Genomic DNA, 25,097 nt, shown 5'->3' on the forward strand with positions numbered 1-25,097 from the left:
TGAGCTGCCACTGGTATCTAACAGAGATACCCAGTGTTTTAGTGAGCTGCCACTGGTATCTAACAGTGATACCCAGTGTTTTAGTGAGCTGCCACTGGTATCTAACAGAGATACCCAGTGTTTTAGTGAGCTGCCACTGGCATCTAACAGTGATACCCAGTGTTTTAGTGAGCTGCCACTGGTATCTAACAGTGATACCCAGTGTTTTAGTGAGCTGCCACTGGTATCTAACAGTGATACCCAGTGTTTTAGTGAGCTGCCACTGGTATCTAACAGAGATACCCAGTGTTTTAGTGAGCTGCCACTGGTATCTAACAGAGATACCCAGTGTTTTAGTGAGCTGCCACTGGTATCTAACAGTGATACCCAGTGTTTTAGTGAGCTGCCACTGGTATCTAACAGAGATACCCAGTGTTTTAGTGAGCTGCCACTGGTATCTAACAGTGATACCCAGTGTTTTAGTGAGCTGCCACTGGCATCTAACAGTGATACTCAGTGTTTTAGTGAGCTGCCACTGGTATCTAACAGAGATACCCTGGGTTTTAGTGAGCGGCCACTGGTATCTCACAGTCATACACAGTTCTGCAGATAGCTGCAAGGTGAATATGGTGTGCTGATTGATATTATCTAAGAGGATCGACGCTCAGATTGTTGTCTCCTCAGTAACACCAACCAGGCAACCACATACGGTTTCAGGTGGCTATTGCCTTTAGTCATTTTTACTTTGATCAAATGATCTCTTATTCTCAGATTGCCACTCAAATAAGGGGTTAAAAATAGAAAATCCAAAGAGGCTCTTGAAAAGCAATAAGCTGTGGAATGATGAATGCAAGACAGAGAACTAAAGTAGTAATTCCAGCTCAAACGCTCCCAGTTTATTAAATCGTCAACCATTTGATTGAATTACTGCCAGATAAACTCTGTCAGCTTTCTGTGATTTTTTTATTTGATTTTTTTTAACTCTGAATCATCCCATGCTTCAAGACACATACATTAACCTTGACTTTCACATGGTGCTGAACAGCACTAAGCTTTGTGTCATAAATTATTAAGTATAGAAATATTGATTCTTTCTGAAAATTGCTAACGTTTAGAAAATACAGAATAATATTTAACAATTCTGCTTCCTTTCTGTTGATACCTTTATGAATTGAGCATATGCTTCTTGATGCTCAGATATTATGTGTCTAGAGGTGAATTTTCACATACGGGAACATCTGTTTGATGTGAATAGTCACGGTGAGTATTGCTAATATTTCTATTCTTAAAGGATAGCTGTTTGTCATGGAAAGGATTACAGCTAAGAACCAAGGCAGGTCTTCTTTGCTTTTTTGACACAGAGTCAACATTTTAAACCATTAATTTCTGGCCTTTTGATTTTAACTTACGGTTGCTCCTCTTCATCAGCTTCTCTGCGTCTATACTGCACGACAATGAAATTCCTGTACAATTTATCCCGTGTCAAGTCCATTGGCATTAGATATGGCTATAATTAAAATGCAGTTGGGAGGAGTGTGCTCTCTTGGAGGTTGTATTATTCGGAAAACGAGGAAGGGGGTTTTATTTAGGTGTCGCCTACTGCACTGGCAGGACAACCCGAATCACTTGACAGCCACTGAAGTACTTCATAAAGCATGGTCACTAATGGAGCGTGGGAAACAGGAACAGGAAATTCCCAAAATCACTTTGATTGAGGGATGACTGCTGACCCAGGCTGGGAGCATTCCTCAAAACCCCCTGCATCTGCCTTAGGAGCCTTGGTTTAACATCTCATCTTAAAATTAAATGTTAAACCAAGATTGGACAGACTTGTTTTATTTTCTGTGGAGTATAGGAGGCTGAAGGGTGACCTTATAAAGGTTTATAACTTCATAAGGAGCCTGCATAGTTTGAACAGTCTGTATTTTTGCTAGGGAGTTGATGCACCATCAATAACTCTCAGAGACGTGAGGTGAGAGATAGGCTTTTATTAGCTGGAAGAGAGCAGTCAGCAGCAAGAGACCATCATATAACATCCTGGAGACTGAGGGAGGAGCAGTGCCTCCAATCGCCTTTATACCGGGGTCTGTGGGAGGAGCCATGGTCAGTGGGAGGAGCCACAGGAGCAGTCAGCGGGGGGGGGGGGGGGTGTCCAGACAGGTATATGTAGTTCACCACAGGAGTGGAGTCTAAACCTATACAGCCTAAGTTTAAGGTGGGAGGGGAAAGATTTAAAGGGGATGTAAGGAGCAAGTGTTTCTCACAGAGGGTAGTAGCTATATGGAATGAGCTGCCAGAGGAAATGGTTGAGGCAGGTACATAATACCATTTAAAAGGTACTTGGACATGACCATGGCGAGGAAAGGTTTGGAAGGAGATGGGCCAGTTGTGGGAAAATGGGACTTGCCCATGTAGGCAACTACTCTGATGTGGGTGAGTTGGACCAAAGGGCATATTTCAGTGCTGAATACCTCTGATTCTGTCATACGCACACTTGCTCTGGACTCCACTGTAAAGGGACAATCATAGGCTTAATTCAAATTGCTCTGGACTCTTCCGTTAAGGTTCAATCACAGGCATAATTCAATTTATTGCAGTTCTGTATTTTGTCTCCACTTTTGCCTACTTGAAGGAATTTAATATATCACCTTCATTGATGTCTTCCAATCAGCACTGTCAGCCATGCTTCTGTCAAAGGCCATCTTGTGAACCAGAAAGAGCTTTTCATCAGCATAGTACCAGATGCTGCACATTATCGGGACTCTGATCATCACAATTTTTCAGCTTCAGAAATGGAGGCTACCTGCCACCTTTGTCAAGGACAATTTCAGACTTCTAACATCGTCATGAGCATGGATTCAAACTTCTCCTCCAAGTGACAAAGGAACAGGAAAAGGCCATTCAGCTCTTCATGTCTGTTCCATGAGTTCATTAGAACATAGGACGCAGGCAGTATGTTACAGTATAGGCCCTTTGACTCCTAACATCCTACACCACGATCAACTTTCCCTCCTACACAGCCCATAACCCACCACTTTCCTTACATCCATGTACAAATCTAAGAGCCTCTTAAATGTCCCTAATGTATCTGCTTCTACCACCACCCTAGCAGTGTGTTCCAGGCAACTACCGCTCCCTAGGTAAAAAAAGTACCTCTGGCATCTCCCCAAACTTCTCTCCACTCTCATTAAATGGGTTCCCCCTAGTATTGGCCATTGCTTCCCTGAGGGAAAGGTGCTGGATGTCCACTCTATCTCAGCCTCACATAATCTTATACACCTCTCCCGAGTTGCCCCGCTCATCTTCCTTTGCTTCAAAGAGAAAAGCCCTAGATTGCTGAACATAAAACATGCTCTCTAATCCAGGCTGCATCCTGGTAACTCTCAAAAGCTTCCGCGTCCTTCTTATAATTATCATTTATATAATAGAGGAGGAATGGAGACAGGCTCACCCCTATTGACATCAATGGATCTGGGGATGAGAGGGTGAACAGCTTTAATTTCCTTGGCATACACTTCACTGAGGATCCCACGTGGTCTGTACATACTGGCTGTGTGGTGAAAAAAGCCAACAGCACCTCTTCCACCTCAGATAGTCAAAGAAGTTTGGTTTGGGTCCCCAAATCATAAGGACTTTCTACAGGGACACAATTGAGAGCATCCTGACTGGCTGCATCACTGCCTGGTATAGGAACTGTACTTCCTTCAGTAACAGGACTCTGCAGAGAGTGATGCAGACAGACCAGCACATCTGTAGATGTGAACTTCCCACTATTCAGGACATTTACAGAGACAGGTGTGTAAAAAGGGCCCAAAGGATCATTGGGGACCCGAGTCACCCCAAACACAAACTGTTCCAGCTGCAACCATCTGAGAAATGGTACCGCAGCATAAAAGCCAGGACCAATGGGCTCAGGGACAGCTTCTTCCACCAGGCCATCAGACTGATTAATTCCTGCTGATATAATTGTATTTCTATGTTATATTGACTGTCCTGTTGTACGTACTATTTATTATAAATTACTATCAATTGTACATTTAGACGGAGTAAACAATTTTACTCCTCATATATATGAATGATGTAAGTAATTAAGTCAATTCAATTCATTAGTAATTAGATTTTAGACTATGTTTGATCTTTGGACATTTTGCTAAGCACGCAGATAGGAAAGGTTTAGAGGGATATAAGCTAAACACGAGCAGATGTGACCAGGTTAGGTGGGCACCTCAGTCAGCGTGGGTGAATTTGGCCTATCTTCATATCCTTAACTCAAGCCTCTCACCCAGTTATCTACAGGTCTTTCACCCATTCTTTTTATCCCCTCTATCTTCACTAGTTTGTACAATTTATATATAAATTCTGTATCAGTGTGGCAGTGATTCTGCTGAAAGTTTTTCATTGGATTCACTGTACTTGTAGACAAGCCAATAAACTCAGCTTGATATCTTTCCCAGGAACACTGCATCCAATCCCACCAATCTCACTGAAGGATAACCACTTTACTATTGCATACAACAATAATCAATAAAATTCTTTCGTTCCTAATTTCTTGCTGTACTTGCATACTGGATTTAGTAAATCCATCCGTAGCTCAGAACTTTGCAATTTTTCACTATTTAAGTAATAGAATTAGAATCAGAAATGGATTATAATCACTGGCACATAGCATGAAATTTGTTGTTTTGTGGCAGCAGTATAATCCAAGACATAATCCAATACTAAGTAAATAAACAAAGAAAAGATAAATAAATCGATAGATAGATGGTGCGAAAGAGGAATAGCAAGGTAATGTTCGTGGGCTCATGTATTGCTCAGAAATCTGATGGTGGATTTCTGAAACATTGAGTGTGGGTCCTAAGGCTTCTGTACCTCCACCTTAATGGTAATGATGAGAAAAGGCATACTTGTTACCCCATATGAGCATTCCGTTTGTCAGATCTTTGCTCACTCAGTCCTTTTCTGTCCCTTTGTATCATCCCTGCATCGGCTTCGGCTGGAAATCATGGTACATAGTGGTACCTGTGACATAGGTAAGAGAAGAGAAGAGGTCCTGAAGAGAGAACATAGGGAAATGGGTGGAAAGCTGAAAAGCTGGTCCTTCAGGGCAGTAAACTCTAGATTTCTGCCTGTGCCATGTGCCAGTGAGGGTAAGAATAAGATGATTTGGCAGACAGAAGCGTGGCTGAAGAATTGGTGCAGGCGGCAGGATTTTAGATTTCTGGATCACTGGGATCTCTTCGAGGGAAGATGTGACCTGTACAAAATGGACAAGTTGCACCCGAAACTGAGGGGAACCAATATCTTTGCAGGCAGGTTTGCTGGAGCTGCTAAACTAATTTGGCAGGGTGATGGGAATGAGGATGGGGCAGTTGATATCTAAGTGCATAGTGAGACTGTGAGGAAGGACAGGTAAGGAAAAGATACAATCAGTGGGGCGAGTTGAGTGTAGCTTGGGAGGAAGATTGAAAAGGGTGATGAATACAGGATTGAAGGTGTTATATTTGAATACATATATGGAAAAAGATAGATGACATTGTAACAGTTTGTAACACGGGTGTGATGCTGTGGGCATCATTGAATTGTGGCTGAAAGAAGATGATAGTTGGGAGCTTAACATCCCAGAGGACACATCATATCAATAGCATGGGTAGATAGGTAGAGGGGGTGGGGTGGCTCTGTTGGTAAAAAAAAATGTAATCAAATGCTTAAAAAGAGCTGACATAGGATCTGAAGATGCAGAATCCTTATGAGTAGAGTTAAGAAACTGCAAGGGTAAAGAGACCCTGCTGGCAGTTATATACAGGCCTCCAACAGTAGCCAGGATGTGGGCTACAAATTACAACAGGAGATAGAAAAGGCCTATAAGAGGGGCAATGTTAGGATAGTCATGGGAGATTACAATATACCGGTAAATTGGGAAAATCTGGATTTTCTGGATCCCCAGAAAGCAAATCTGTAGAATGCCTATGAGATGACTTTTTAGAGCAGCTTGTGGTTGATTCCACTAGGGGAAAGGCAATTCTGAAATGAGTGTTGTGTAATGAACCATATACGATAAGAGAGCTTGAGGTAAAGGAACCTTTGGAGGCAGTGATCATAATATAATAATATTCACCCTGCAGTTTGAGAGGAAGAAGCTAAACATAAGAACATAAGAAGTAGGAGCAGGAATAGAGCATCCGGCCCATCGAGCCTGCTGCACCATTCAACAAGATCTTGGCTGATCAGTCTATAAATTCAGCTCCATCTAACTGCCTTTTCCCCATAACACTTAATTCCCCTACTATGTAAAAATCTATCTAACTGTATCTTAAATATATTTAGTGAGGAAGCCTCAACTGCTTCCCTGGGCAGAGAATTCCACAGATTCACCAATCTCTGGGAAAAACAGTTTCTCTTCATCTCCATCCTAAATCTTCTCCCCTGAATCTTGTGGCAATGTCCCCTGGTTCTAGTCTCACCTACCAATGGAAACAACTTTCCTACTTCTATCTTATCTATTATATGTTAGATGTATTGGTATTGCAGTGGAGTAAAGCACCATCTACATAGCACCATCCAGAGACAGAGAAGCAGTTTCAGCGGCAGGTTACTATCGATGCAATGCTCCTCAGACAGGATGAAGAGGTCAATACTCCCCAATGCCATTAGGCTTTACAATTCAACCGCCAGGACTTAAGAACTTTTTAAAAGCTATTATTAATGCTTTTTGAGATAGTGATTTAGATGCATATCATATTTTTTACTGAGTTAAGTATTGTATGTTATTAGTTTTGCTACAACAAGTGTATGGGACATTGGAAAAAAAGTTGAATTTCCCCATGGGGATGAATAAAGTATCTATCTATCTATCTAAAGGGAATTACAGAGCATGAGAGAAACGCTGGCCAAAGTTGATGGAAGGGAACACTATCAGGGGTGATGACAGAACAGGAAAGGCCGGTGTTTTTGAAAGCAACTCGGAAAGCAACAGGATGGACACACGCCAAAGGTGAAGAAGTATACTAAAGCAAAGAGGACGCAACTGTGCTGACAAGGGAAGTCAGAGACAGCATAAAAGCAAAGAGAAGGCATATAATATAACAAAAGTTAGTGGGAAGTTAAAGGATTGGGAAGCTTTTAAAAACCAACAGAAAACAACTAAAAAACCAGAGGGAGAGAAATATGGAGGTAAACTACCCAATAATATAAAAGAGGGCAAGATTTTTTATCTAGATATATTAAGAGTAAAAGAGAGAAGAGAATGAATATCAGACTGCTGGGAAATGAGGCTGGAGTGGTAGTAATGGGGGACTAACTTACTAAGTATTTCGTCTTACTCTTCACTGTGGAAGACACTACCAGTATGCCAGAAATTCAAGAGTTTTGGAGCGCAGATGTGAGTGTGGTGATGCTTGGGAAGCTGAAAGGTCTGAAGGTAGATAGGTCACCTGGACAAAATGAAACACACCCCATGGTTTTGAAAGAGATAACTGAAGAGACTGTGAGGCATTAGTAATGATCTTCCAAGGATCAGTAGATTTTGGAATGGTTCCAGAGGACCAACATCAGGGGAAATCTGTTGGAATTCTTCGAGGAAATAACAAGCAGGATAGACAAAGGGGAATCAGTTGATATTGTGTGCTTGGATTTTCAGAAGGCCTTTGACAACGTGTTGCACATGAGGTGGCTTAACAAGATAAGAGCCCATGGTATTATAGAAGATATACTATCACAGATGGAAGATGGTAGAAGGCAAAGTGTGGGAATAAAGGGGTCCTTTTTTGGTTAGCTGCTGGTTGACTAGTGGTGTTCTGCAGGGATTGATGTTGAGACCGCTTCTTTTCACGTTATACTGCAATGAATTGGATGAATTGATAGGTGCAAGGGCAGTTAGTATTGAAGAAGGAGGGTGTTTGTAGAGGACTTAGGCAGATTAGGAGAATGGGCAAAGAAGTTGCATATGGAATATAGTGTAGTGAGGTGGATGGAATACAGTATCAGTGAGGTGTACGTTCAGTTTGGTAGAAGGAATAAAGGCATAAACTATTTTATAAACAAGGAGAAAATTCAGAAATCAGGGATGCAAAGGGACATAGGAATCCTTGTGCAAGGTTCCCTAAAGGTTAACTTGCAGGTTGAATCATTGGTAAGGGAGGCAAATGGAATATTAACATTCTTTTCTGGAGGATTAGAAAATAAATGCAAGGATGTAATGTCAGACCACACTTGGACTGTTGTTAGTAGTTTTGGAGCTCTTATCTAAGAAAGTCGTACTGGCATTGGAGAGGGTCCGGGGTTTACAAGAATGATTCCAGGAATGAAAGGGGTAACATCCAAGGAGTGTTTTATAGTTCTGGGCCTGTACTCACTGGAATTTAGATGAATGAAGTGGGATCTCAATGAAACCGATGGCATATTGAAAGGCCTAGATCGAAGAGAGTAGAGTGGATGTGGAGAGGATGTTTCCTATAGTGGGACATCCATTAGAAAAGGAATCTCTTTATCCAGAGGGCGGTGATTCATTGCCGTAGAAGGCTGTAGGGGCCAAGTCATTGACTATATTTAAGGCAGAAGTTGATCAGTCAGAGATCAAAGGTTACAGGGAGAAGGCAGGAGGATGGGGATGAGAAGGATAATAAATCAGATGCAGTGAATGGCAGAGAAGCAGAATAGGCTGAACAATGTGATTCTCCTCCCACGTTTTGTGGTTTCCTGGTCTTCACCACTCACTTTCTGACCTTCACCCAAGCAATAGAAGTGTTTAGAAGACATGTTTAAAAAAGAGCTTGAGGTCTAAGTCTAGAGGGCATAGATTTCAAGTAACTGATAGAAAGGTTAGAGGGGAGAGTAAGAAAAATCTTTTGACACAGATGTGACATGGATCCCGAACTTGCAGCCTGAAGGATGAGAAAAGGCTGAAACCCTCATTGTACTGAAGTGGGTACTTGAGGAATCATGAGCTGTAAGGCTATAGACCTGGTGCTAGCAGGCTAGGGAGATGTTTATCTAACAGCACATACAAGATTCTCCTTCTTTGTCGTAAATGTTTGATGACCCTGTGATTCAGAACTCAGTAGCTGCCTGTTGTGAATGGCTAAATCCAACAATCATCGTGTAAACCTGCAGTAAGCATCACGGATATCACTTCTTTGAATAAATTATATAAATAGAAAATTATCTGCAGAATTAAGTGTTTCTGCCTGTGTGTAGCTAAAGAGAACATCTGGCAAAGGGAAAGAAGCTTTTATCTCCCAACCAGTTCTCCAATGCACAACATTCAATTTTTTACAGTGGGAGCTCAAGTCCTGAATCTTAAGCAAGTGTAGTTTTTTAATAGAGTTCCAACCCCTGTCAGAGGAATGGTTTTTTTCAATTAAAAATCAATTTGAAGCATGTTTAATATGCCAGTCAACGTTTCATCAAGCAAAAAGATGCTGATTGAGCCAGGGTAAAACTCCCAGCTCTATTCCAATCTATAAGTGACTTAACTGTATTTCACCCGAGAGACTTCTCACTGAGCTAAAGTTTTTATAAATGTACTAATGCTGCAATTCAAGAGGTGACATCAGGAGGCATCTGCAACAAATCATCCATTAAGGAGCTGCACTCTGTGATAATTAAAGCTTGCCTCAACACCCTTGAGAGGTAAAGTGAAGACACAATAGACTAGATGCTGGAATCTGGAACGAATTACAAGATGCTAGAAAAACTCAGGCAGCATCAGGGGAAGGAACTTGACAATGGACATTTTGGATTGAGAGCCTTCATCTGCACTGAAAGACAGAGGGTAGCTGGTACAGGTCGCCAGTGTAAAGAGGTCAGGTGAAGGGGTGGAGCAAGATCTGGCAAGTGATCCAGATGAGGAGAAGTGATAGGCAGATGGAGGAGGGGAGAGTGGGAATACTGACACAGGCTTGGAGCACCTCCTTCACTTGATTCCATGCTCTACCTCTCTCTCCTATCATATTCCATCTTTTTCCATCCTTTGTCACCTCCCAACCTCTGTTACTATTTCCAGTCTGTCACCTCCCCCTCCATCTGCCTATCACCCCAGCTCAGCTGGATCCACCTATCAGCTGCCAGCTCTTGCTCCAACCCTCCTTCCGTTGATCCATACAAGCTCTCTCCCCTCTTGTCTGTCAATCCAGATGAGGCAATACAACCCAAAATATCATCTGGCCAGTTCCCTTCACCGTTACTCCTGTGCCATATGTTTTTTGTCCTTCTGGCGAAGTGGCTGCTTTTGTCTGGCCCTGGGACCTTTGCAAGCAGAAGAACACAGCATGACTCCTGCTTTATTTTTCCTTGTATCTTGTGTTGATTGTTGCCGTGGATGGAAAAAATTTGTGAATGGTGTTACGAATGTGCCACAGCTCTGAGGGGCCGAAGGGTGCGGGGTAGCCCCCCTCCTTTGTGAGAATCGCAAGATCACTATTAAGTCAGTTCAGGAGACCCAGGAAATGAGAGAAAGACATGCAGAATCCTCAAAGAGTTGGAATGTGTCCTGGCCTCCGAAAGGCGGACCCATTGATACCGGCTATTGTCTCTTGGAGACGGACTTGTGTATTGCATCCTGTATGATGCATTGAAGCCCCCAGGCAATGAACCGAGGGGGAGGTTGGTGGAGGGATTGCATCATCCCAACCTGATTGACATCTGAGACCCTGTGAGTCAGGATAAAAAGAGGGTCTGTGGGAACAGCCCCTCAGACGCACCAGAAGAAACCCTAGCGATCCCGTAATAGCAGAAACCAGTGGAAGGCCACGTGCGTCCTTTTCCGTTTGCCCCGGAATCGGTGGGCCCTGTACCACGGCAGAACGGTTTTTAGCTAACAATGGGGAAATCAACTCCCAACGACTCTCGAAGGATTGACATCATAAAAGGAATGGACAAGTTTTAACCCGTCTTTCTCTCCAACCCAAAAGCTGCAGCTTGAATGAACTGAGTGACTTTTATATTTCCATCGGACAATACGTTATCCCCTAGACAACGATAGAGCTATTTCTTATTGATTATTATTATACCCGCGCTTTTAGATTTAGTATTGACGACGTATATTATCTGTATGTTTGCATTGATATTATTTTGTGTATTTTTATCAATAAATACTGTTAAAAATAGTACCATCAGACTTCAACGGACCTCTCTATCTTTGCTGGTAAGTGACCCAGTTACGGGGTACGTAACAATGGCAAGTGGCAAAAAAAAAGCCACTGTGAATTCTGAAGACGTTCGGCAGGTCAGGCAGTGCTTGAGCAGAGAGAACCAGGGTTAATGCTTTAGGGTGGGCTAGTTAAAGAAGCAGTGCTCGTGGATGGTGGGGGTGGTTGTCATTTTGTTTGGCATAGACACACAACACCAGTGAATTCTGCGTGAAAACGTTTCAAAGTAAACTTCATCGAATTAAATTGACTTTATTTCTTACATCCTTCATATACATGAGAAGTAAAAATCTTTGTTTTGTCTCCATCTAAATGTAAAATGTGCGGTTTATAGGAATTTATAATAAATACAGAATACATACATGCAACCACATACCATCCTGAGATTCTCTTTCCTGTGGCATACTTAGCAAATAGAACATTAACTGTAAACAGAATCAATGTACAACAAGCTGTGCAAATGCAAATATAAATAAATTGCAGTAAATAACAAGTATGAAATGACAAGATAAAAAGTCCCTAAAGTGAGACCATTGGTTGTGGGAACACCTAGATAGAATAAGTGTGGTTATCCCCTTTTGTTCAAGAGCCTGATGGTTGAGGAGTAGGAACTATTCTTGAACCTGGAGTTGTGAGTCCCAAGGTACCTGTACCTTCTACCTGATGACAGCAGTGAGAAAAGAGCATGGCCTGGCTGGTGAGGATCTTTGATGATGGATGCTGCTTTTCTATGGCAACGTTTCATGTAGATGTGCTCAATGGTTGGGAGGGCTTTACCCATGATGTACTGGGCCGAATCCACTAATTTTTGTAGGATGTTGGTGTTGATGTTCCCATACCAGGCCGTAATGCAACCAGTCAGCACACTTTCCACCACACATCTATAGACGTTTGCCAAGGTTTTTAATGTCATACCAGATCTCCGCAGACTCTTGAGGAAGTAGAGGTGCTGCTGTGCTTACTTTACAATTGTATTTATATGATGGGTCCAGGACAGATTCTCTGAGGTAGTGACTCCCAGGAATTTAAAGTTACTGCTCCTCTCCACCTCTGATCCTCCGATGAGGACTGGCTCTTGGACCTTTGGTTTCCCTCTCTTGAAATCTACAATCATTTCTTTGGTCTTATTGACATTGAGTGAGAGGTTACTGTTATGACACCACTCAGTCAAGTTTTCAGTTTCCCTCCAGTATGATGATACATCACCACCTTTGATACAGCCCACAACAGTGTTGTAATCAGCAAACTTGTTTATGGTGTTAGAGCTGTATTTAAACACAGAGTCATAGGTGTAAAGTGAGTAGAGCAGGGGGATAAGTACACATCCCTGTGGTGCTCCTGTGCTGATGGAGATTGTGGAGGAGATGTGAACTGAAAGAGTTCAAATGAGGAAATCCAGGATCCAATTGTACAAGGGGGTATTGAAGCCCTGGTCTTGGAGTTTACTGATTAGCTTTGAGGGAATGATGGTATTGAGTGCTGAGTTGGAGATGATAAAGAGGATCCTGATGTATGCATCTTTACTGTCCAGATATTCCAGGGTTGTGTGAAGAGCCAATGAAATGGCATCTGCTGTGGACCTGTTGCTTCAGTAGGCATATTGGAACAGATCCAAGTCGCCACTCAGACAGGAGCTGATGTGCTTCAACACCACAAAATGTTTCATCACTGTGGATGTAAATGCCCCTGGGCAAAGAGTCATTGAGGCACGTTACTGTGCTATTCTTAGACACCAAGAAACCCGCTTGAAGGATGTGGGTACCACACACTGCCAAAGTGAGAGGTTGAAGATATCCTTGAACACACTAGCCAGCTGGTTGGCACGGGTCTTCAGTACTCAGCCAGGTACTCTGTCCAGACCAGATGCTTTCCTTGGATTCATTCTCTTGAAGGCTGCCCACGCGTTATCTTCAGGTACTGAGACCAAAGAATCGTCAGGAGACATTGGCGGTGCGTGACAGTTCCTCCCTGTTCTTGTGGTCAAAATGAGTATAGAAGACATTGAGCTCATCTGGAAGCGAAGCTCTGCCATCCCCTATATCACGAAGTTTAACTTTGTAGGAGGATATGCCTTTCAAACAACTGTTGAGCATCCTTGTTGATTCCAATCTAGTCCAAAATCTTCACTTGCCTTTGAGATGGCTTTCCAGAGATCTTACCTGCACCTCTTGTAGCATTCTCGATCTCCAGATCTGGCTGTCAGCCCGTTCCGGATTTCATTGTTCACCCAGGGCTTCCGATTGGGGAAAACCCTGAATGATTTTGTGGGGACACACTCATCCACAGCTGTTTTAATAAGGGAGTGAGGCAGCACAATGACACAGTAGGAAGTGCTGCTGTCTCACAGCTCCAGCAATCTGACTTAGATCCCAGCCTCCAGCACTCTCTGTGTGCAGTTTGAACATCTCCCTGTGGCCTTGTGGACGTTCTGTGGGTGCACCAGCTTCCCCCACCCACAGCTGAAAATCATTCTGGCTATATTGTATGTGGCTGGAGAATAGAGATGATGCACCTGTGAGAGAGAATGAATCACAGAGAAATCACTAGAGGATTTGGATTGAGTAATTGCTCTGATACTCAAATAGAAGGCTATTCAACCCATTAAGTCTACTGTATGCCAAAAGTGAATATAAGAATAAGAATGGAACTCAATCTGGAAATGCTGGAAGTTACAACAATTGAAGGTTTCACAAGAAAGACGAATTTTTTGTTGATATGGCACAAAGGATTGTCAGTAGGGGTGAGCTTCACCTCAACTTTAATCGAATTGAACATCAGCTCGAATAGCCTGCTTCATCCATTTTCCTCTACAGAATTCCCTCACTGTCCTAAATAACTTGCTGATTCTCGGCTCCAGTCTGCAACTTTCAGTCCAAATTTGGTGTGTTCCGAGGCTTTCAAGAACCTTGCAGACAGAGAAATCACAAATTGAACTGAAATACAACAGAAGATAGGTGCATGGGGAATGAATATTTTGGAGTACGGTGCCATAATAAGTATTTTGAGACCTGACATATGTTAAGAGTAACATTCTTGTTTGGAGCATAATATTTTGGATCTGATGTTCTATACCATAGGAGGTCCTGGCCCACACAGGTGAAAGCTTCATTGGAAAGAACCCAGGACAAACTTCCATTTAACGGCACTGCATTTCATGCACCTTAATTGTTTTTATTACAAAATGATGAACCAGCCAAGTATGAAAGAGTAATTGCTTTACAGTGTGAAGTTAGTCTTTGTTATTGGATCAGAGGTGAAAGAAAGACCCACCACTTCATGCAAATCTCTCATTATTTCATCCACTTCATGTTCACCGAATTACTGAGAACAATACAACCTGTCAAAAAGCCTTTTGTGTGCAGAATTAGTATCATATTATAAGGATGTAAATTAACAGAATTAAATTGCAGAATTATTCAAGGTACATTCAAAGTAAGTGCGCCAGTAAGCTTTTCAAACCATGCCAAAAAAACATGCCAACACATCTGTGAAATATTGCTAGCAAGTATATCAACAAACTTGACGAAGACAGGGAACATTTCAAACAAACAGTGTGAGAAAATGAACATTTCCTAACCCAGTACAGAAATCTGTAGGCTCCTGTCTGCATAAGTGGTTCTCTCAGTAAAAGACGTGGAGAGAGACTGATGCAGGAATGGTGATGAACGGAAGTCTGGGAGCTCAGTTATATGAACAAAACCACAGGTTGGCTGAGATACTGAATCTGTAGTGATAAACAAACTGCTGGAAGAATTTGATGTGTCTGTGGAGGGAAATGAACGATCAGTATTTTACGTTGACACCCTTCATTGGACTTCCAACATCTGTAATCTATTGTGTCTCCGTGCTGAATTTGTAAACTTATTAGTGCAGTCTGAGACAGCAGCTGAGAAAATGTTAATAATGATGCAAAAATGGTTTTGAACTTGATGGCTTCCAATTCTCTGAATATGAAGCTGGAGGAGATTATAGTTCATCTGAGGTTGGCTGTTGAGTAGGCAGCATGGAGCAAATAGATGGTCAAGAGACAAACTGGATAGATGGTGTCAGTCAGGTATCAGTGTCAGTTCACATGTGGATGTTAACAAAAGGTCCAAAATCCAAAGAGCTCTGAGATGCAGAGGAATCTGAGTATCAAAGTGTGTGATGCGCAATGGGCTGGTGTACAGTTACTACAAATACTTAGAACATTGTTCCATTGTTTTACAAAGGGAAAGGTTTAAGTGAGAATTTCTTTTTAATTTTTCAGGATCTTAGAATTAATGACAGGGTCAACATTGATTGTCCTTCGCTGAATGTCTGTGAGGTGGTGTTTGAGAGTTACTTTCTACAATGGCTACAGTTTTGGTGGAAGTGTTTCTACAATGATGACAGATGGAGAATTACAATAGTTCAACCCAGTTACAAAGAAGGAACAGTAGAATAATAATTCAGGATGGTGTGTAACTAGGAAGGGAACCTACAAATGATGCTGCTCTGCACATCTGCTGCCCTAGTCCAACTTACTGCTAGAGGTTCCAGGTTTGGGTGGTGTTGACTAGCTGGGTAACTGCAGTACCTTGTGGAGATGGTAGATTTAGCTAATGGTAGATTTACAGAAGTGGATGGGGTATCGATCAAACAGACTGCTTTGTCCTGGGTGTGCCAAGCTTCTTGAGAGTTATTGAAACTGCATTTACTTGGGCAAGTAAAAGGTTTTCTTCCACATTTGTGTCTTGTAGATAATGGAGAGGTATTGAGATGTTGGGAGGAGTGTGAGGAGCTGCAGGAAAGCCATCCGCGGGTCAGTTACTGTAGCCATGGCATTTATCTGGCTGGTCCAATGGAGCTTTGCTCAGTACTAACCCCCAGGTGTTGATAATGAAGGAGTCAGAGATAGAACATCTAGATTGTTGCTTGAGGAGACTGTCACTGCCTGGCACTTCAGTGGCATCAGTGCCACTTCTTATTTGTCAGCCTATGTCTGAATGTTGTGTAGGACTCACTATGTCCTGGTATTTACTGAGCAGTTCTAAATGGAATTGACCATTGTGCAAACATCAGTGAACATGCCCATGTTCACCCCTATAATGGCAAGAAGGTCATTGGCAACACAACTGAAGATAACTGCCCTGGGGGACTTCTGCAGTGATGTCCTGGGATACTAGGCCACTGCTCATCCTCTGCTTCTCCTCTGCCCCTCTCTCCTTTCTGTGTCTCCTCCACCTTCTCTATCTCACCAGTCCACGTCTTGCTTGTTCACATTTTGCAACACGTTCTTGCCTGTCCCAGGCAATGCACACAGGATGCTGGAGGAACTCAGCAAGTCAGGCAGCATCTATGAAGGGGAATAAACAGTCAATGATTCGGGCTGAGACCCTTCATCAGGATTGGAAAGAAAGAAGACAGAAGCTAGACGAAGAAGGTTGTGTTGGGGGGGGGGGGAGGTACAACCTGTCAGGTGAAAAGTTAGACCAGGTGAGGGGAAGGTAGGTGAGGATGGGAGGAGGAATAATGTGACAAATTGAGATGTATTAAGTGGAAGAGGTTGAGGGCTCCTAGGACCTGTCAACTTGCCCTCTCCTCCTACCCCACCTTCTTATTCTGGCTTCTTTCCCCATCCTTTTTTTTTGTAATTTATTTTTTTATTGAAGTTCATCAAACAAACATTTCCATAAGATGTATTTCAGACATTGTACATATATATCATATAATCATATATATCACAAAATCTCTACAAAGTATTTATCTGGGGTATACACTTATAGAAAAGAGTGGAAAGAAAAAACAAGCAAAAGGAAAGAACTATGTACAAGTAGGGAGTGATTTTTTTTTACAACAGATTCATTGATTTGTAAGAATAAAATCAGGCCTATGAGGCATTATGTAGTTAAACCATTTTTCCAGTATGAATCAAATTGTTGCAGCTTATGATTAACAGATGCTGTTATCTTCTCCTTTTGTAAATGTCCATTGTAATTTCCATCCATGTATTTAAAGTTGGGCTCTCCTGTGATAACCATTTCCTAGTAAGAGTCTTTTTACCAGCCACCAACAGTATATTCATTAAATATTTATCTCTTTTCAACCATTCTTGAGGTATATATCCAAAATATATGGTCTTACTCTCCAAGGGTATTTCACATTTAAAGATGTCTTGTAGGGCATTGTGTATCCCCCTCCAATAGCTTTTGATAACAGGGCAGTCCCAAAAAATATGCAAAAAAATGCAAAAAAAAATTGCATTTTGATTTCCACAATTTCTCCAGCAAACAGGGTTACTATCATAATGGGATTTCTGAGAGGGTGTAATAAAATATCTTATCAAGTTTTTCCATCCAAACTCCCTCCATTTCTGTGAACTGGTACACTTCCATTGATATCTCCATATTATTGTCCATTCTTCCTCAGATATAATTATCCCTCCTTCCTTCTCCCGTTTTGTTTTAATGTATGAAGTCGAATGTGTTTTAAGATTTGACAACCCCTTATACATGCTTGAAATGATTCTACTACCATTATCTGAATTATATGCTTTTCTAAAGAGTTCTATCAAGCGTGTATTTGCCTTGGTTACATTTTTAAGCATCTTATTAACATATTGTCGCATCTGTAAATACCGATAAAAATCTTGTTTTTCTAATAAGTGTTTCTCTTTAAGCATTTCAAAACTGAACAGTGTTCCTTCTTTCATTATGTTGCAAAGAACTGTTATTCCTTTAGCTGTCCAGTCCTTAAATCTACAATCCAATTTATTTGGTGTAAAATCAGAGTCATATGCACACCATTTATGAATTGCAATATCTCCCTCTATATTCTTTCTTTTTTTCAATCTCTTTATTATTATTAATAATATTATGAACAAAATACAATTGATATATTAATAAAGGGATTACAACTCTATATTCCTTTATAGTAGTTTTCCATATTTTAAGAGTCAATTTCACCCATGGGTTATCAATAGTATTTATGTACCTTTGCAGGTTGTTATCAGCCAAAATTGCTTGTATTGCTCCACAGAGTCGCTTTTTTTTATTTCCATTTCTTCTCCCCATTCTTGCCCCTCTTTTCAGTTCAAATATTTTTTGAAAAATATTATATTTGACAGGTTAACGGGGCTTAATACGTGTTTTTCCGGAGGAGCTAGTGACTTAAGCTGCCATTCTCGACAATGACGTCACCAGAAAACCAATCTTGATGAAGGGCTTTGGCATCAAATATTGACTGCTTATTCCCCTCCATAGATGCTGCCTGACTTGCTGAGTCCCTCCAGCATCCTGTGTCTGTTGTTTGGGACAGGCAAGAATGTGATGCAAATTGTGAGCAAGCAAGACGTGGACTGGTGAGATAGAGAAGGTGTCAGAGACACAGGAAAGAGGGGGGCAGAGGATGAGTGTTATAGTGTTGATGTACTGAGTCAGATGTCAGTCTGAGGGTCCTGGAAGCTTGGTGGCTTCTGTTAGACATCCATCGGTGGATTTTTCTCCAACCCAGCCACTATACCAACATACTACTCTAGGGTTTTCTCATCTATGACACTGAGGGATGTGTTGTGTTCCTTGAAATTGCTCCCAATTAAGTGTCACTTGACTTAGAGTGATGCTCTGGAGCTGGTGGGAAAGTCACCAAACTGTTAGTTGATTCAGGTTTAAGGGTGGATATTACTCTGTAGGCGTACAGTCATTAGAAGACTTATGCATGCAGTGGGACCAGTAATGAAACGGACAATGAACCCCTTTTAGATTCTTACTCCAAATCAGAAGCCATCACTTGCAATAACAATTACTGTAATTGACAAACAAACACCAATATCATAATAAACATGATGCTATGACATAAACAGATAAACATATATTATGATAAACAACAAGAGTAGTGTGAGCTGCCTTAACAACTATCGTCCAGTAGTATTAACATCTACAGTGATGAAATGCTTTGAGAGATTGGTCATGACTGGTGTACCACAGAGATCATTCTGACTGGCTGCATCACTGTCTGATAAGGGAGAAGGGGGGAGGGGTTGCTACTGCACAGGATTGAAGTAAGTTGCAGGAAGTTGTAAAATTAGTCAGCTAGCTCCATCATGGGTACTAGCCTCTGTAGTATCCAAGACATCGCAAGAGTGGTGCCTCAGAAAAGCATTGTCCATTATCAAGGACCTCCTACCAGCCAGGACATGCCCTCTTCTCACTTTTACTGACAGGAAGGAGGTACAAAAGTCTAAAGATACCCACTCAGCAATTCAGGAACAGCTTCTTCCCCTCTGCCATCCGATTTCTAAATGGACATTGAACCCATAAACACTACCGCACTACTTCAAAAAAATCTGTTTTTGCACTACTTATTTTAACATAACTGTTTAATATACACATATATACTTCCTGTAATTCAGTTTTCTTGCATATTCATCATGTATCCATTGTACTGCTGCTGCAAAGTTAACAAATTTCATGACATATGCTGGTGATATTAAACCTGATTCTGATTCTGACATAAGAAGCTGGGAGGTGATAGGTGGACTGAAGACTGAAGAAGAAAGAATCTCATTTTCAATCTTTTTTTATTGATTAAAAAAGTACAACTCAGAGGAGAAGTTATATCAAATATATATTTCAATGAAAGTACAAAGAAAGAAAGGAATATACACTGTCAAAATCACGTATAGGATACTATTGAGCTAATATAAAAAAGGAATCACAACTCCTCTTAACAATTCATTAAAAAAAGACTCAAAATTTCTATTATTGAAAAGAAAAAAAACCCCACTAAGCTAACCTAAAACAAAAAAAAAAAGGAAGACTGGCAGTCCATTTGAGGATATAATTACAAAACAAAGGGAAAAATCCTTCTGGTCAGATCTGAAACTTTGCGGAGAAGAAAAAGAATTACCTAAAAAATTAAAAAAAGAAAAATTAGATCATTATGAAAATATTGAAGGAAAGGTCGCCAGATTTGCTCAAATTTAAAAGCTGCATCAAACGTCCAACTTCTAATTTTCTCCAAGCTTAAACACGACGTAATGGAGGAAAGCCAAAAAAAAACAGTAGGTGGATTAGGATCCTTCCAATACAACAAAATAGCTCTCCTAGCCAATAAAGTTGAAAACACTATCATACATTGAGCGGAAGCAGAAACATTTCCTGCTTCCTTCGGCATGATCCCAAAGACAGTCGTAAGTGAATTAGGTTGTAGGTCCAAACTTATGACTTTAGATAACGTTCTAAAAACATCTCTCCAAAAATTATTTAACTTTATACAAGACCAAAACATATGAGTTAGAGTAGCCACCTCAGCGTTACATCTATCGCAGGTGGGATTTATAGTAGAAAAAATATGCGCTAGTTTATCTTTTGACATATGCACCCTGTGCACTACCTTGAACTGAATCAAGGAGTGACGGGTGCAGATAGATGAATTGTTAACTAAACGATAAATTTTATTCCATTGATCACTGAAAGTGACTCCTGAAGTTCCAATTCCCAAGCACGTTTAACCTTATCATTCGACATCATTCGTGAATTCATTAGCCGTTTATATATAATGGCCATCAATGCTTTTTAAAATGGTTTAAGCTGAAAAATAGCATCTATCATATTTGGTAAATGAGTAAATGGATAATTCGGTAACAAATCACGTAAAAAATTCCTAACTTGTAAATATCTAAAAAATTGTGCGTTAGATATATCATATTTATCCACTAGCTGCGAAAAAGACATTAAACAATTCTCTAAAAACAAATCTAAAAAAGTATAATTTTCTTCCTGTAGTTGAATATACACAACAAATGCTTTCCAAATGGTCACCTATGACGATGTTGTTAATTGGTTAAATAAATGCTATAAAAATGGTAATTTTACCGAAATTTCTATTTCCGTTTCAAGCTGTTCCATCCTTTGTCCCGAAAACGTTTTTTGATAGAATAGATTCTATGAACTTGTCATATATCTGGAATAATATGAGTTCTAGACTGTAAACCTTTATTGAAAAGATTAAAAAAAGATGGATGATTGGCGTTACCAAACTTTAGATTTTATTATTGGGCAATTAATATTCGTTATATCACTTTTTGGATTCACGGTATAGATAATCAGGACTGTCCTTCATGGTTGGACTTGGAGGAGAACTCAGTAAGGGGGTTTTCCTTGGCTTCTTTACTGGGAGCTCCTCTTCCTTTTTTGTTTTCTAGGATTGGTAGACAAGATCTTAGTCCCATTGTTAGACATACATTAAAAATTTGGTTACAGTTTCGCAGATTTTTTGACTTAAATAACTTTATTCTCTCTAGTAATATCCATCTTAACTATTTTTAAGCCATCAATTTTGGATAAGGCCTTTTTAACATGGAAAACTAAGGGAATAAGAAGAAAGAATCTAATAGGAGAGGACAGGGAACCATGGAAGAATGGGAGGTGATGACAGGTGAGAAGAGGAGGGGTGAGAGGGTATCCAAAATGAGGAACAGAAAAAGAGAGAAGGGGATGGGGTGGGGGGAAGAAATTACCAGAAGTTAGGGAAATTGACATTCATGCCATGAGACTGCAGTTTCCCAAACAGAACATGAGGTATTGCCTCTCCATCCTGAATGACGCCTCATCGTGACAGTAGAGGAGGCCAGTCACAGATATGCCATAATGAGAATAGGAAGTTGAATTGAAATGAATAACCACCAGGAGTCCTGAGGAAGGGTCTCGGCCCAAAACGTCGACTATTTCTTCATTTCCATGGATGCTGCATGACCTGCTGAGTTCCTCCAGCATTGTGTGTTTGTGTGTGTGTGTGTGTGTGTGTGTGTGTGTGTGTGTGTGTGTGTGTGTGTGTGTGTGTGTGTGTGTGCGTGTGTGTGTGCGCGTGCATGCATGTGTGTGTGTGTGCATGCGTGCGTGCGCGTGTGTGTGTGTGTGTGTGTGTGCATGCGTGCGTGCGCGTGTGTGTGTGTGTGTGTGCGCGCGTGTGTGTGCGTGTGTGTGTGCGCGTGCATGCATGTGTGTGTGTGTGTGTGTTGCACCAGGAGATCCTGTTTTTCGCAGTGGACAGAGAACAGGTACTCGATGAAGCTATCCTCCAATCTGCGTCAGGTCTCACTAATGTAGAGGTGGCACACTATGAGCACTGGGTACAATATATCACCCCGACATACTCGCAGGTAAAGCGTTGCCTCACCTCAGGGACTATTTGAAGCCCTGAATGCTGGTGAGGGAAGACGTGTAGGGACAGGTGTAGCTCTTGTCAAGGGGGCAGGGATAGGTGCCAGGAGGGACATCAGTTAGAAAGAATGTGAGGGCAGGGAAGTCACATAGAGAGTGAGCAGAGAAGGAAGAGTGAAAGATGTGCTGAGTAGCATCTCATGAGAGAGGAAGGTATTGATAAGGGATGCTTGTGAATGCAAGGCAAGTGTATTCTCCATAATTGTCAGGGCACTTATTCAGGCGTTGACAAAGGCCTACTTGGGAGAATAATCAAAAAAGTAAAACCCCTGTGACCTGCCCTTACACTTCTCTTGTAAGTGGAACAAGTGCTACACCTGCCCTTACACTTCCTCCCTCACTCACCCCCATTCAGGGCCCCAGTCAGTCCTTCCAGGTGAGGCGACACTTCACCTGTGAGTCGGCTGGTGTGGTATACTGTGTCCGGTGCTCCCGGTGTGGCCATTTATATATTGGTGAGACTTAACGCAGACTGGGAGACCATTTCGCTGAACACCTACGCTCGGTCCGCCAGAGAAAGCAGGATCTCCCAGTGGCCACACATTTTAATTCCTTGTCCCATTCCCATTCTGATATGTCTATCCATGGCCTCCTCTACTGTCAAGATGAAGCCACACTCAGGTTGGAGGAACAACACCTTATATTCCATCTGGGTAGCCTCCAACCTGATGGCATGAACACTGATTTCTCTAACTTCCGTTAATGCCCCTCCTCCCCTTCTTACCCCATCCCTTATTTATTAACTCCCCCTCCTTTTTTTTCTCTCTGCCCCTCTCACAATCACTCCTTGCCTGCTCTCCGTCTCCCTCTGGTGCTTCCCCTCCCCCTTTCTTTCTCCCTAGGCCTCCCGTCCCACGATCCTTTCCCTTCTCGAGCTGTGTATCCCTTTTGCCAATCACCCTTCCAGCTCTTAGCTTCATCCCACCCCCTCCTGTCTTCTCCTATCATTTTGGATTTCCCCCTCCCCCTCCTACTTTCAAATCTCTTAATATCTTTTCTTTCAGTTAGTCTTGACGAAAGGTCTCGGCCCAAAACGTCGACTGTACTTCTTCCTATAGATGCTGCCTGGCCTGCTGTGTTCCACCAACATTTTGCGTGTGTTGCCTGAATTTCCAGCATCTGCAGATATCCTCGTGTTTGCCCCATGTGATTTACTGGATTCAAAATTGGCTCCATTTCAGGAAACATGGGGTAATGGTTGATAGTTGTGTCTATGCCTGGAAGGCTGTTCCCAGATCAATGATGAAAACTTAAATGTAGGAGAAAAGATAAAGGAATCACATATGTCCTCAATAAAACTTTGCTGGAATAAATTCCATTCCTGCCTAGCTAACCTGATCTTTTATATCTTCATGCAATCTGAGGTTTACCTCCTCACTGTTAAGCACACAATCATTTTTTGCATCATCTGTCAATTTCTTGTCATATCCCCCACATTTATACCTAAATCATTAATATCTATGTATTGCCAATGGCAAGAGACTGAGTACTGAACTCTGTGGAACCCACTGGTAACAGCCTTCCACTCGCTGGAACTCTGAACAGCCACAATCCTTTGCTTCCTGATGTTCAGCTAATTGTGTATCTGCTTTGACTATCTCTCTTGGATCCCATGGGCTGTTATTTCTTTTTTTGACCAGCTTGCTGCGAGGACCTTGTCCAAGCTTTGCTAAAATCCGTTCAGCTACATCAAATGCAGTGCCCTTTGTTGTTACCTCATCAGCAATTCCAATCAAGTTGCTGGGACATGACCTTCCCTTAAGAAATTCATACTAATCGTTCCCACTCTGCCTTTCTAAATGAAGGTTTAAATTATCCCTTGGATTGGATTTCATTAATTTGCCCAGTTAAATGCAATTACTTGGTTTATCCTTGCATTTATTTTTAAAGAAGTGGCAGTTCTCCGCTCATAGAAACATAGAAAATAGGTGCAGGAGTAGGCTATTCGGCCCTTCGAGCCTGCACCGCCATTCAGTATGATCATGGCTGATCATCCAGCTCAGAACCCTGTACCTGCTTTCTCTCCATACCCCCTGATCCCTTTAGCCACAAGGGCCATATCTAAGCTCCTCGGACAACACTCTTTAACCAGGGAGGAGTGAAAAACTGCTGTCTGACGTTCGCAATTCCTTATTTTGCTGCTTTTTAATAACATATTTCATCTGGGCCTGGGAACATGTCCACAACCAAAATCCCTGAAATGCTTCCTCTTTTACTTGTTCAGCCAGCTGATATTTTACACGTTTCTGTTCACTACATGGTTGGCACCAGTGCTTCCCTTCCCACCCACATATGTATAGAGAATCATAACATTTCCATATCTACATCCCCTGCCACGAGTTGCTGGTTACCTGCTTGATTCTGTTCTTTGTTATTATGTATTTATTGGAATCAAAATCAGCATCAGGTTCAATTTCACTGACCAATGTCATGAAATTTGTTATATTGCGGAGCAGTGTGGTGCAATACATAAAAAATAATACAGATTACAATAAGAATATATGTTTTTAAAAAATTAATTAAATTAAGTGTTTGAGGCAAAAATAGTGAGGTCCATTCAGAAATGTGATGGTGGAGGGGAAGAAGTAATTTCTAAAACATTGACCATGTCTTCAGGCTGCTGCACCTCTTCCCTGATGGTAGCAATGCCCTGTGTGATGAGAGTTCTGATTGATGGATGCTGCTTTATGTAAATGTCCTGGATGCTGGAGAGGTTAGTGCCCATGATGGAGCTGGCTGAGTTTGCAACTCTCTGCAGCTTTTTCCGACCCTGGGCAGTGCATCTTAGTTT

The 25,097-nt window shown here is 41.6% G+C and overlaps 1 long non-coding RNA gene across 2 annotated transcripts in view; it reads left to right on the forward strand.

The window, feature by feature from the left end:
- The window catches only part of LOC140731415 (uncharacterized), an 87,145-nt gene that overhangs the window by 16,453 nt on the left and 45,595 nt on the right, over positions 1-25,097 (forward strand). The window contains exon 1 of one of the 2 annotated variants that reach the window (XR_012099812.1): positions 1,135-1,239. The exons of the other annotated variant lie outside the window; for it this stretch is intronic. This is a non-coding gene — a long non-coding RNA (uncharacterized lncRNA). Of the gene's footprint in view, positions 1-1,134; positions 1,240-25,097 lie in introns of those variants that run through there. 2 annotated transcript variants of the gene reach the window in all.

Source organism: Hemitrygon akajei, chromosome 8 (genome assembly GCF_048418815.1).
Source record: "Hemitrygon akajei chromosome 8, sHemAka1.3, whole genome shotgun sequence".
Taxonomy (NCBI): Eukaryota; Metazoa; Chordata; class Chondrichthyes; order Myliobatiformes; family Dasyatidae; genus Hemitrygon; species Hemitrygon akajei.